Source organism: Mesocricetus auratus, unplaced genomic scaffold (assembly GCF_017639785.1).
Source record: "Mesocricetus auratus isolate SY011 unplaced genomic scaffold, BCM_Maur_2.0 Super-Scaffold_100004, whole genome shotgun sequence".
NCBI classification, from domain to species: domain Eukaryota; kingdom Metazoa; phylum Chordata; class Mammalia; order Rodentia; family Cricetidae; genus Mesocricetus; species Mesocricetus auratus.
In genome coordinates this window covers 4,654,051-4,666,828 of record NW_024429189.1, presented here as the reverse complement: position 1 = coordinate 4,666,828, position 12,778 = coordinate 4,654,051, and the positions used below count along the sequence as shown (strand labels likewise).

Here is a 12,778-nt window from a genome sequence, read left to right as displayed (position 1 = left end):
TTCTTCCCTACCATACAAGAAGGGGTCCGTTCTTGGACCATATGCTGTCATACTCGAGGGACGTATGACAGATGCCATTATCTCAGCTCTGCAGGGTGGTGTCACTTAGAAGGCTGACATTCCCGCATGAAAGAACTTTTATTTTACTGTCATTTCCCCTTAGCTAAGGCTGAATGAGTTTTCATAAACCAATCTGTGAGGTTTTGTCCTTTGTGGACTTAATTAAGATTAGGTTCAATTCTAGATTAGGTGGAAGAAACTGGCAAGGGGGACCCAAGTGGCAGAGGCTCAAAGGAGCTAGCCTGGGTTCTCTGTCTCTCCCTCATCGTGTGATCTTTTACAAGTTAATTGACCTATCTGTGCCCCAGCTCCTTCATCTCTAAAGTGGGCTAATAATACACAGATCCTTCTTGGAGGCCTGGCACAGAAAAGCCAACAGACTAATGCTATATTGGTGCATATTGAATCATTGTCTCTTTTAAGACAAGTCATTACTGTATTTACTACTAGAAAAGGAAGAAAATGGATTTAAGAGAGCTCTGATGCACCCTTGATTGCAAAGTGCATCCATTTCAGGGATCCTCATGTGTTCTAGACTTTTCTATGACTGTTAACTTTATAACATGTCAATGCCAGCCCTGTGCAGAGAGTGGCCATTCTTTTTATTTATATGCCTTTTCTTCAACTGTAAACAAGACTTTACAGTAGTCTTTGCAATTATTCTGAGGGTCTTCAGTGATTTTTTTTAGGAAGGTGAAGGGATCTTGAATTCCAGCTGCTTGGGAACCAGGGCCAGAAACCAGAGTCCTTCATCCGGTCTTCAAGGATGCTGAGGAAGCAGTTAGTCAAGGTTGACACTTTCTGGTGATACAAACTGGCCAGCTGTGAAAGGATACCCAGGCGGAAGTAAGCATGGAAACAAGCTGAGCTGTGTGCCCTCATCCTACAGCCTCCCCGTGACAGAGGCGGGCACGGAACCTAAAAGGCGGAGGCAGAAATGAAAAGTCACAAATATCAACCCAGAAGAAGCCTGGCTCTGACCACTCCTGACTGTGGAAAATTCCACTTGACAAATTTGTGAATGTGTTGAAGATTTGTTGGGATAATTACAAGTTTAGCAAGCTGACAGATACAAGATAAACACTTTTTAAAGATTAATGTTTCGGGCTGTTGAGATGGCTCAGCAGTTAAAGACATTTGCCTCTGGTCCTGATGTCCCGAGTTTAATACCCAGGGCCCACCTGATGAAAAGGATAAAATTAAATCCTATAAATTGTCCTCCTACCTCTACACATAAGCCATGGAAATCACCGTCCTCAAATACATAAATACAAAAACAAATATATACATACAAATTTAAATGCAATTAGTGTTTTATTGCCAATTCCATAGTCCAATAATCTGGGACTTTGAAAAATGACTGCATGTAAGAAGTCTAAATGAGGCTTGCTTGACTTTGTGATGCAGATAATGGACATATGTGTTTTCTGGATGGTGGTGAACAAAAAGAAATTGTGACATGGTTCACTGCATGTTTCTTATACTTAAAGTCTTTCATAAAACAAAGAAAACTGAACAGATTCCACCTCCAGCAGTTGCAAGATTCCTTAGGCTTGACACTGTATTCCCCTGGGTTTTTTCTCTCCTTCTCATTCTCTCTGTCCTTGGCTTCATCTTTCTTGTGTTAGAGTTTTGTTTCATCAGAACACACCCTGGAGTAACTCTTTCAGAAAGGAGGGTATTGTAAATTAACTAATTCTGGTTTCTGTTCCATTCCTAAACTAGAAAGATGGGTTTAGGAGTTACCAGGAAGAAGCTGGTGGGAGTCTCCTGTGCCCAAACTAGTTATTTATTTACTGGCATGTGTATGTACATAGTGAGGAGGAGGAGGGTGCAAAGGTCAAAGGTCAGTGTTAGAGGTCTTCACTCACTTTCCACCTTGGTTTTTCTTAAAGGTGCATTTTAAAAATTATTTTTAATTCTGTGTAGGTGTATGTGTCAGCATGTATGAGCATATTAGTGCAGGGGCCTGAGGAGGCCAGAGGCGTCTAATCCTCCGGAGCTGGAATTGCAGCCGGCTCTGAGCCAATGGACACGGATGCTGTGAACCCAGCCTGGGTCCTCAGGGAGAGCAGCAAGTGCTCTAACTGTCGAGCCATCTCTCCAGCTCCAAGCTTCACCTTGTGTTTTGAGACAGGGCCTCTCACGGAGCCCAGAGTCCATCAAATCAATGAGGCTGGCTTGGCCAAGGAGACCAAGGGGGCCTCCTGACTACGCTTCCGAGTGCTAAGATTACAGTCACTGTAGTGCTCTGCTGTTTGTTTGTTTTTTTTTAATGTGGGTGCTGGGGTCAGACTCTGGTCCACATGCTGGCTTGGCCAGCTATGCCATCCTCCGGCCCACTCCCATTTGGTCTGTGTTGAGCTTTCTCTCTCTGGATACCAGTTTCCTTGCCCTGTCATTGGTCTGTTGTGGGCCTGTTCTCTATGTTCTACCCAGTTATAAGCTCATCAGCTTTGAAGACTGCGTTGTCCTGTGGTTTAACAGCTGGCCATTCTCTCCATCCTTTCCTCGTCACCCTCCCCTCGGGAATGTCTGCCACCAGCACTGGAGGGGGGCCTCTGGAGCTGGCCCAAGCCCCCCACCTTTCCCCTTCTGCCCTTTGCACTGAATTCCTCGGGCGGCACCTGCCTGATCCTCCAGCTTACTAATTTGCTCCTCAGATGTCTCTCTCTGCTTTTCAGACCATCTATTTTAAATCTCCACGATCTCTAATTAGTTCTTTTATGTAAAAGCCCGTTCTTGCTTCATGAATACAATAACCGCATACCTCTTTAAGGATAGTAATTATGCTTATTTTAGAGTCTCCTTCTGTTGATTTGATCAATGCTGCTTCCTCAGGCACCGGCGTTTCTGCCTCTTTCCTTGTGGTTTCAGCTCACACATTTGGTCGTGCGGGCAGTGTGCCCAGCTCTGCGGCTGAGAGTCACCATTTATCTGTCTGCCAGTGGGGCTTCTGTTTCTGCACTCCGAAGGGGAGCCAGAGAGATGTAGCCCCTTACCTGAGGCTTTATTTTATTTTTTCTTTTTCTTAGCAACCCAGAGGTCAACCTGGTCAAAAGGAAAATTCAAAGGAAGATTCGAGAAATAAATATACATAAGCTGCAATGCCTTTCATTAAGAATATGGTTTGAGTCGCTGTGAGTTGCAATCAGTCTCTTGCTGTATTTAACTTACAAATTAAATGTGATCCTAGGCACGTGTAGCTACGCAGGGCTTACCCAGCACGTGCACAGGGGCTGCTGTGCATGGCCTAGGTGGGATGGTGGAGAGGTGATCTCCTTCCCCTGAAGCTGTTCTCTTTCCCTGAGGTCAGAAGCTAGCTGGTCAATGGCCTGCCATGGTGGCCTCGCTGGGTCTCAGCCTTGAGGACAAAGGCTGCAGGTAACAGCCAGGAGCAGAAAGCAAAGCTGCTGAGCCAAAAGCAGAAGCTAAATGGTCCTGACTGCTCTCTCTGCAATGCCCCAGGGAGGCTCTAACACTTTACCTACTCACGCCGGGACCACTGCCCACCTCACACTGTGACGACGGCACACTCCACCCCATGTCCACCCCGTGACAGTGTCCCTGTACCCCGTGACAGTGTCCACCCACCCCACGACAGTGTCCACCCCATGACAGTGTCCCTGCACCCCATGACAGTGTCCACCCACCCCACGACAGTGTCCACCCCATGACAGTGTCCACCCCGAGACAGTGTCCCTGTACCCCGTGACAGTGTCCACCCACCCCACGACAGTGTCCACCCCATGACAGTGTCCCTGCACCCCATGACAATGTCCACCCCACGACAGTGTCCACCCCATGACAGTGTCCCTGCACCCCATGACAGTGTCCACCCCATGACAGTGTCCCTGCACCCCATGACAGTGTCCACCCCATGACAGTGTCCCTGCACCCCGTGACAGTGTCCATCCACCCCATGACAGTGTCCACCCCATGGCAGTGTCCACCCCACGACAGTGTCCACCCCATGACAGTGTCCCTCACCCCATGACAATGTCCACCCCATGACAGTGTCCCTGCACCCCGTGACAGTGTCCATCCACCCCATGACATTGTCCACCCCATGACAGTATCCACCCCATGACAGTGTCCACCCCATGGCAGTGTCCACCCCATGACAGTGTCCCTGCACTCCATGACAGTGTCCATCCACCCTGTGACAGTGTCCCTGCACCCCATGACAGTGTCCATCCATTCCATGACAGTGTCCATCCACACCAATGTCCACTCTCTACCGTATCCCAAGGCCACTTTCCACTCTACCTGGTGACTACTGTTCTCTCTATGCCGTGACCACTGTCCACTCCACTCCCAGCGTCCACTCCACCCAATAGCTACAGGCTACTCTACCTGACGGCCACTGTCCACCCCACCTGATGAATACCCTGTCCACTCCACACACGGCCGCTGTCTCCTACATTCCATACTCCACCCCGTGAACTCCGTCCACATCACCCACGGATGCTGCTCATCTTAGTCCGTGGCCACTGTCCATACCACCCTGTGACCCCCGTATCCTCCACTATGTTACCACTGCTCACCTCACCATGTGGGCACTATCCACTACTCCCCATGGCCACTCTCTTCCACACTCCCTACCCACTGTTCACCCACCCCATGGTTGCCATGACTCTGCATCGAGTCCACATCTTCCAGGATACTCCCTCCTCTGATTCCTGCCTCCCTCTTACTGTGTGAATCGTACAGGGGTCTGATCTGCTGAACTCTTTCTTGAGTGCTCCTGGCTGCTGAGCCCAGTACCTCCTATGGTGAAGTCAAGCGTTCCACCCCTGAGTTACATCCTTAGTGCCCACAAAGGTGACACTCGAAGACAGCCCTCCTCCAGAGTGGCACGGCACAGCACTGGTGGATCCTCCGGATTCTGCACCTGTTGTTTGGGTGACACCTGGCAATTGACAAAAAATATTGAATCTCCTCAGCCACCGGAGACCAGCCAAGACCACCGGAAATAAGACACAAGGCTCACACCCTAAGCGTGGTCTATGGCGAGCCAAGTGCAGAGCTACTCACCGTCTGAGGTCTGTCTTGCCTCGTGTCTTAATTAGGGTTTCTATTGCTCTGAAGAGTCAACATGACCATGGCAACTCTTAAAAAGGAAAGCATTTAATGGAGGCTTGCTTACCAAACAGAGGTTTAGTCCGTCGTCAGCATGGCAGGAAGCATGGTGTACACAGGCAGACAGGATGCCGGAGAAGGAGCTGAGAGTTCTACAACTGGAACCACAGACAGCAGGCAGAGAGAGAGAGAGAGAGAGAGAGAGAGAGAGAGAGAGAGAGAGAGAGAGAGAGAGAGAGAGAGAGAGAGAGAGAGAGAGAGACTGAGCCTGGCTTGAACATCTGAAACCTCAAAGTCCACCCTGGTGACACATTTCCTCCAACAAGGTCACACCTACTCCAAAAAGGCCACACCTCCCAATAGTGTCACTCAAACCACTACATCCCATTTCCCCACTGCCTATAAAGATGCCTCTGCCCAGTTTGGGGGAAGAATAGCTGGTACACCCTTCCACTCCAAGGGTTTCTGGAGAACAAAAGATGTTTCCGGTCATGGGGACAATTGCACAGACAAGGCTGTGGGTGCTGTGGATTCTGTGAGGGGCGTCCTCCTCAGGCCCCGCAACAGACCAGGAACCCTTAGCAGTGAGCATCCGGTGGCCTCGGCATCCCCAGTGCTGAAAGCTGTGATCCAAAGACTCCTGTTCCAGTAAGTGGGCCTTTGGCATCAACATCCAAGTGCCTGCCCTTCTAAATTATCCCATCCCTCCAGACACCGGCAGGTCATTACCCAGAAACGTGTCCTCATCAGCACCCACGTTCACACGCCTCCTCTCCGCCTCAGCGCAGCTCCTCCGCCCTGGTCATTTTAAAAATCTGCCCTTTCCCTGGTGCCTTAGGCTGAGTCTCTCCTAACTTGATCAGCAGCAGGGAAATTGGATCAGGGCGTGCAGATCAAGGCCACTCCTGCTGTATGAATGTCAGAGGCCCCTGGGCTCAAAGACCTGTTCCTTTCTAAAGCTTCATCTTTGACAGGCAGATGGCGAACCTCGGAGGGCCTTATTGAATTTGTCTTTATGGAAATGATGCGTCCGATTATCGCTGGAGGGAAGCAGTCTAAGCCAGAAGCTAATGTGGCCTATCTATGAGGCTTAAATCTACTTACCTTTAGGAAGGCCATGTGCTCCATGGGGACAGCTGGATCTCCCGGCTGGTGCCAGAAGAGTCAGGGACTAAATGTTCTCCTTGCCTTGTGACCCTGGGGGCTGTCTTGGGTTGGGAGCTGAGACGCAGCTTTCATGTGCCGATGCTCTATCCATATCCAAGGTGGGCACAGAGAAGTGAGTGACAAAACACTAAAGGAACAGTGATGGGACCTGTCCCGTGGTGATCTGAATAAGCAGCACGTAGTGTTTAAACGCCTGGTATCCAGTTGGTGCTGCTGTCTGGGGAGGCTTAGGAGGTGTGGGCTGGCTGGAGGAAGTCCTCACTGGGGGCGAGCTTGAGAGTGTAAGTCCTCATACTATTCCTGCCTGGCTCTCTCTGCTTCTGTCTTGTGGTTCAAGGTGTAAGATGTGAGCTCTCAGCTTCCTGCCCTTACAGTTATGCCCACTGTCCTAGTTACTGTTCAACCGCCACGACTAAGGCAATTTCTAAGAGAAAGCATTTAATTGGGGCTCGCTTACAGTTTCAGAGGGTGAGTCCGTGATCATCATGGCAGGGCATGTATAGTGCTGGAAAAGTTACAGAGAGCTCACATCTAACCTGAAAGTTGCACGCAGAGGGAAGGGCAGGGGGAGGAACTGAGCCTGGCGTGGGATTTTGAAGCCTCAAACCCCACCCTCAGTGGCACACTTCCTCCAGAAAGACCACACCTCTTCATCCTTCCTAAACAGTTCCACTAACTGGGATCAAACACACAAACACATGAGCCTATAGGGGTCGCTCTCATTCAGATCCCTGTACCTGCTGCCACAGCCCCTTCATCATGATGGACTCATCTCTCTAGAACTGTAAGCCAAAATGAACTCTTCCTTTTATAAGTTGCTATTGTTTTTTATCACAGTAACAGAAGAATAACTAATATACCCCCAAATTAAAAAAAAAGAGATCACACACATGATTCAGCAATATCGCTTCTCACTATGAACCCGACAGTCAAAAAGTGGCAACAGGCTCATTGGTAAAGGCTATCACTTGCATTGGTAAAGGCTATCACTTGCATTGGTAAAAGCTATCACTTGCATTGGTAAAGGCTATCACTTGCATTGGTAAAAGCTATCACCTGCATTGGTAAAGGCTATCACTTGCATTGGTAAAGGCTATCACTTGCATTGGTAAAGGCTATCACCTGCATTGGTAAAGGCTATCACTTGCATTGGTAAAGGCTATCACCTGCATTGGTAAAGGCTATCACCTGCATTGGTAAAGGCTATCACCTGCATTGGTAAAGGCTATCACTTGCATTGGTAAAGGCTATCACTTGCATTGGTAAAGGCTATCACTTGCATTGGTAAAGGCTATCACTTGCATCACTTGCATTGGTAAAGGCTATCACTTGCATTGGTAAAGGCTATCACTTGCATTGGTAAAGGCTATCACTTGCATTGGTAAAGGCTATCACCTGCATTGGTAAAGGCTATCACTTGCATTGGTAAAGGCTATCACCTGCATTGGTAAAGGCTATCACCTGCATTGGTAAAGGCTATCACCTGCATTGGTAAAGGCTATCACCTGCATTGGTAAAGGCTATCACCTGCATTGGTAAAGGCTATCACCTGCATTGGTAAAGGCTATCACCTGCATTGGTAAAGGCTATCACCTGCATTGGTAAAGGCTATCACCTGCATTGGTAAAGGCTATCACCTGCATTGGTAAAGGCTATCACCTGCATTGGTAAAGGCTATCACCTGCATTGGTAAAGGCTATCACCTGCATTGGTAAAGGCTATCACCTGCATTGGTAAAGGCTATCACCTGCATTGGTAAAGGCTATCACCTGCATTGGTAAAGGCTATCACTTGCATTGGTAAAGGCTATCACCTGCATTGGTAAAGGCTATCACTTGCATTGGTAAAGGCTATCACTTGCATTGGTAAAGGCTATCACTTGCATTGGTAAAGGCTATCACTTGCATTGGTAAAGGCTATCACCTGCATTGGTAAAGGCTATCACTTGCATTGGTAAAGGCTATTTACTTTTGTAAGCTTGAGCCAACCTGGAGCCATCCAGGAAGGGAGTCCAGGTGAGAGACTGTCTAGACCAGGCTGGCCCGTGACATTCCTGTGGAAGGTTGCCTTGATTTCCTTAACTGACATGGGAAAACTGTCATAGCTGCTTTTCTGCGGATGTGACAATGGTAACTTACAGAAGAGAGTTCATTTGGGGCTCACACGGCTCCAGAGGGTGAGTCTACCACCTGGCCTCCGACCTTTGAGGTGCAGCTGAGGCCGACAAGGCCCTCGTTTCTCCTCCTCCTCCACCTCCTCCCATGAATACAGAAACCCACCCTGCCCAGTAGACTGCCATGGACAGCACGTCGCCACCTTCACGTGGCCTTTACCAGAAAGGAGAGCAAGGGGCAGCAACAAGGACACCCAGCACACGCTTTGTCATCTGGGGAAGACACAGTGCTGCAGGGGAACCTGAACAGAGAGTGTGAGGAGCTTGGAGTGATAGCTATGACAGCATTCCTGAGTGGGCGCCTTCTGTGTGCCAAGCAAGTACCCAGGGCGTCCTCACCCATTTCTCTCTCATGGGTCTGCTCCAGGATCATCCCTGGTACCCATGGTTCCCTGGGACCTCTGCCTAACCCCAGACTAGCCTGTGGACGGGCTTGGCCCACCTCTGAGCACCAATGCCTGGTAGCTTCCTTCACTGGTACTGGTGACGGGGGGGGGTAGAGACTGGCTCTTTGTCTTCTATGTGATGGTTTGGGACATGCCGCAGTCTCATCGAGCTGCCCTTGGGAAACTGCTCATCACATACTGCAGACTCATCTGCTTACTTCTCTCTGTGCACCCTGGGGTCGTCTTTCACATAAACCTCTTCCGTAGCAATCCTTATCTTAGTGTCCATTTCTAGCCTGATCAGAAGGTGCAGTGCTGAACCAGCTGAGTGAGTTGGAAGAGGACCAAAGGCTGGGAAAGTAGGGCCAGGCTGGAGTACCCCTCTGGCCGCGACAGTGAGTCCTCAAACGCGCAGTTCTGAGACCAGCAAGGCAGGCTCCTGAGCCCCAGGAGAGTCCATTCCTGCCTCTTCCCCATCCGGAGGTGGCCACATTCCCTGGCTTGGATATTCTTTCAGCATCAAGCCTGTGACGTCTCTTCCCGGACCTCACTTCTGTTGTCATATCCACTCTGATGCCAGCCTCCTGCTACCTTATGCCAGGGCCACCCTGGCTCGTCTGAGTTCATGGTGATAACCTAGGACCATCTTTCACTGAGCTTGGGGGAATGACATGGTCGGTAGTCTTTTCTGCAAAAGCTCGAGGACATGGGTTTAATCCCCAGGACCCACTGTCATGTGGCATGGTGGCTTGTACCCCCAGTGCTGGGGTTCAAACAGAAAAAAAGTGGGATCCCTAGGGTTCACTGACCAGCCCGTCTAGCCTACTTAATGACTCCAGTCCAGTGAGAGACCCTGTCTCAAACACACTCACACACACACACACACACACACACACACACACACGCGCGCGCGCGCGCGGATGTCTGAGGTTGTTCCCTGGCTACCACACAGCCATGCGTATGCACTCCAACTCATGCATAGACATACAAACATACATATCCTCAAGTGTGCACCTACAGGATCCCTCTGCACTGTGACCTTACCTATCCCCAGGATAGAACACAGACACAGGGTCCCCAGGGAGCACCCTGCAGATAGGGCTACCAATCACATGTCTCTCTGGTACCCTGTTGGGCTTGGAACCCTAGTCATCCAGCTCCTGAGGTACGAGGCAGTATAGTTGCAACAGGGGAATCCTTGGTGGACAGGCTTCACCTCTTAGGCTGGCAGATTTGGGTCAGAAGTGGGTGAAAGATTCCTGAAGAAATGGTGATCTCTGAGACGACTAAGCTGTGGAGCGCCATGTGCTATGCGGCCTCACTAAGAGGCAGAGCAGTTTGTTAGAAATGTGTGTGTGTGTGCGCATGCGTGCGCGTGCATGTGAGGATGTGTATGTGAGAGTGTGAGTGTGTGAAAGTGAGTGTGTGTGAGTATGAGGGAGTGTGTAGGTGTGTGTGAGTATGAGGGAGTGAGTGTGTAAGTGTGTGTGTCAGGCAGAGCAGTTTGTTAGAAGTCTGTGTGTGTGCGTGTGTGCGTGCGTGCGTGTGTGTGTGTGTGTGTGTGAGGATGTGTATGTGAGAGTGTGTGTGTGAGTGTGTGAGTGAGTATGAGGGAGTGAGTGTGTGTGTGTTTGTGTCTGGGGGGCTGCCTCTCTCTTCACCCAGCACCCTCAGAAGAGACAGAGCATGAAGGGACACCAAGGGTCCAGGTCACTCGCTCCTGAAGGCTTGCTCATGGTGGGCTGCTCAGATTAACATGGGGTTGCTGGGCGCCGCCCACACAGTTCCTTGCTCACAGATGTTTACTCCTGGCCCCACAGGGAGCTGGATGCTCCTGGATCCTGCCCCTGGTTCCGGTCCTGCTGGGATGGGCTCCTATGGCCTCCACCCTGCCCATCCTTTTGTGGTCACTGCTCAGGTTGCTTCAGATGTCTCATGGGCTCATCCTGGGAGAACATGTCCCTTCAACCTTCTATCACAGCCACCGTGCTTGATTGAAGAGACAGAAGCCAGCTCTCCAAGGGAGACAGGCTGTCTGTCACAACCTTGAGGGTTGATCTGCCACAAGGAAGTCCCTAGGGACTCCGCTTCAGGCTGGGGGTGTGCGGTCCTAAGGCCCCTGTCGCTGCAGTGGGGATGCTTGCCCTGAATAGTCTGGATCAGCTCTCCAGGCCGGCTTCCATGCCCCCACTCCGGGAGCTGCACTGCTGGTTGTCACCGCCCACGGACGGGACGTAGCCGCAGCTGGCCTCACGTGGCAGAGCCAGTGGGGGATTATAGCTCCTGAAGGTCTCCAGCATCAGAGAAATTCGGAAAGGCAAGGGGCTTATTAAAACGCTGAAATTGGTTCTAAATGAGGTCAGCCATCGTCGATGAGCCTTGGAGCGATGCCAGGCACTGAGCAGAACGCGGAGCCTATTTCCTGACACAATGACAGTGATGTCCTGGGTGCCACCCCCAGCCCACCCCCCACTCTGGGAGGGCATCTGACACAAACCCTAGCAGAGTCAGCAGGGTGGAGGTGCAGGCAAGAGCAGGATGGGAGGGCACCCCCATCCCTAGACCTCCCAAACACAACGAGGAAGTATGTCCAGCCAGCTCAGTGTTTATAGGTGTTGAGAGCACCTAGGATATAGACAGGATGGATGAACACTGTTCCCTATCCAGGGTCAGTTCACTCCTTTTCAAGATTAATAAGGGGAAAGGGCAAGTAATGGTAACAATTAGTAAGTAAACACTAAAAACAACCAACATTGAAATTTAAGGGCTGGGGAGATGGCCCAGTCAGTAAAATGATTGCATCACAGGCATGAGGACCTGAGTTCAATTCCCTAGAATCCATCCAAAAAAGCCAGACCTGGGTATGGTGACACATGCTTTTAATTCCAGCACACAGAAAGCAGAGGCAAAGCAGATATATCTCTGTGAGTTCAAGTCCAGCCTGGTCTACATAGTGAGAACCTGTCTCAAAAATAACTATAGATACCCTGCTGGCTCTGCCTTTTGGTGAGCATACCCTCATGACCCCTGTGGGACTGCCCTGGCCTTGATTGTCAGGGTGCACTCTACCCCTTGCTCTGCTAAGAGAACCCTTTTGGGATCCCTTAATGCTGTCTTACCCTGCTCTGTGCTGCGCCTGAAGGCTGTGTGACCATGGGTACCCATGATTCCCCTCTCTGCGGCTTCATCCCCTTGTGTGTCAGGTAGGGACAACGGCAGGCCAGTTTCTCAAAGCCGGCAACGCAGGCAGGCCCGCTCCCCTCTCCTGCTAGCTACCCGAACTGGGTAGTTGTTGTTTCTGAAGTTGGCTGAATCACTTCTGCCAGCGTTCCAGCCTTGTTCCAAGCTGCAGAACGGGATCGCTTTCTGAATCTGTTAAAAATAAACGTGTGTGCGGCACTCTGCTGTTTACTAAGAACCGTGCTTCTCCTCGGAGCACGGAGCGCAACTGTTGCTCTCACCCTGGATCCAGGAAAGGAACTGAGCTTGCCGCAGCCAGGCTCCTGCCTGCACTTCTGCCTTTCTTCGGAGACTGAGTCCGGGGAGGACCTGAAGCCTCACTGCCCCAGGGGACCTCACTCAAAACCAGGCTGTGGCTGAGCTAAGCACACCCCCACCTCAGAGCCTGTGACTCTTGTCCTGGTTTGTGCAGAACAATGTGCCTACTAACTAGCCCTGGACCTTCTGCCTCTTAGCATCCCAGGGCAAGGATGGGACTATCTGGAAATTCCATCTGTTTGTAGGGCTGAGGTCTCTTTCCCTCTGTGGGACAGGGCTGAGCATGGAATAGGCCTCTCTGCCTGCCAGAGGCTGAGGCCTCTGCATTTCTCAGAAAGCAGCAGGAAAAGCAGAGACGAGAAAGGGGGTGAGGACTGCCACCCAGTCGGAGGGCCTGCAATCACAGATGCGG

At 50.7% G+C, this 12,778-nt stretch overlaps 1 long non-coding RNA gene across 1 annotated transcript; it reads right to left on the bottom strand.

Annotated features, from left to right (window-relative positions):
* Window positions 1-645: 645 nt before the first annotated feature.
* LOC121140316 lies at window positions 646-5,257 on the bottom strand. The gene is made up of 4 exons (XR_005877094.1): window positions 5,210-5,257; window positions 4,828-4,972; window positions 2,831-3,111; window positions 646-978 (listed from the first exon to the last, which is right to left on the bottom strand). It is a non-coding gene; the product is annotated as an uncharacterized LOC121140316 (long non-coding RNA).
* Window positions 5,258-12,778: the final 7,521 nt, after the last annotated feature.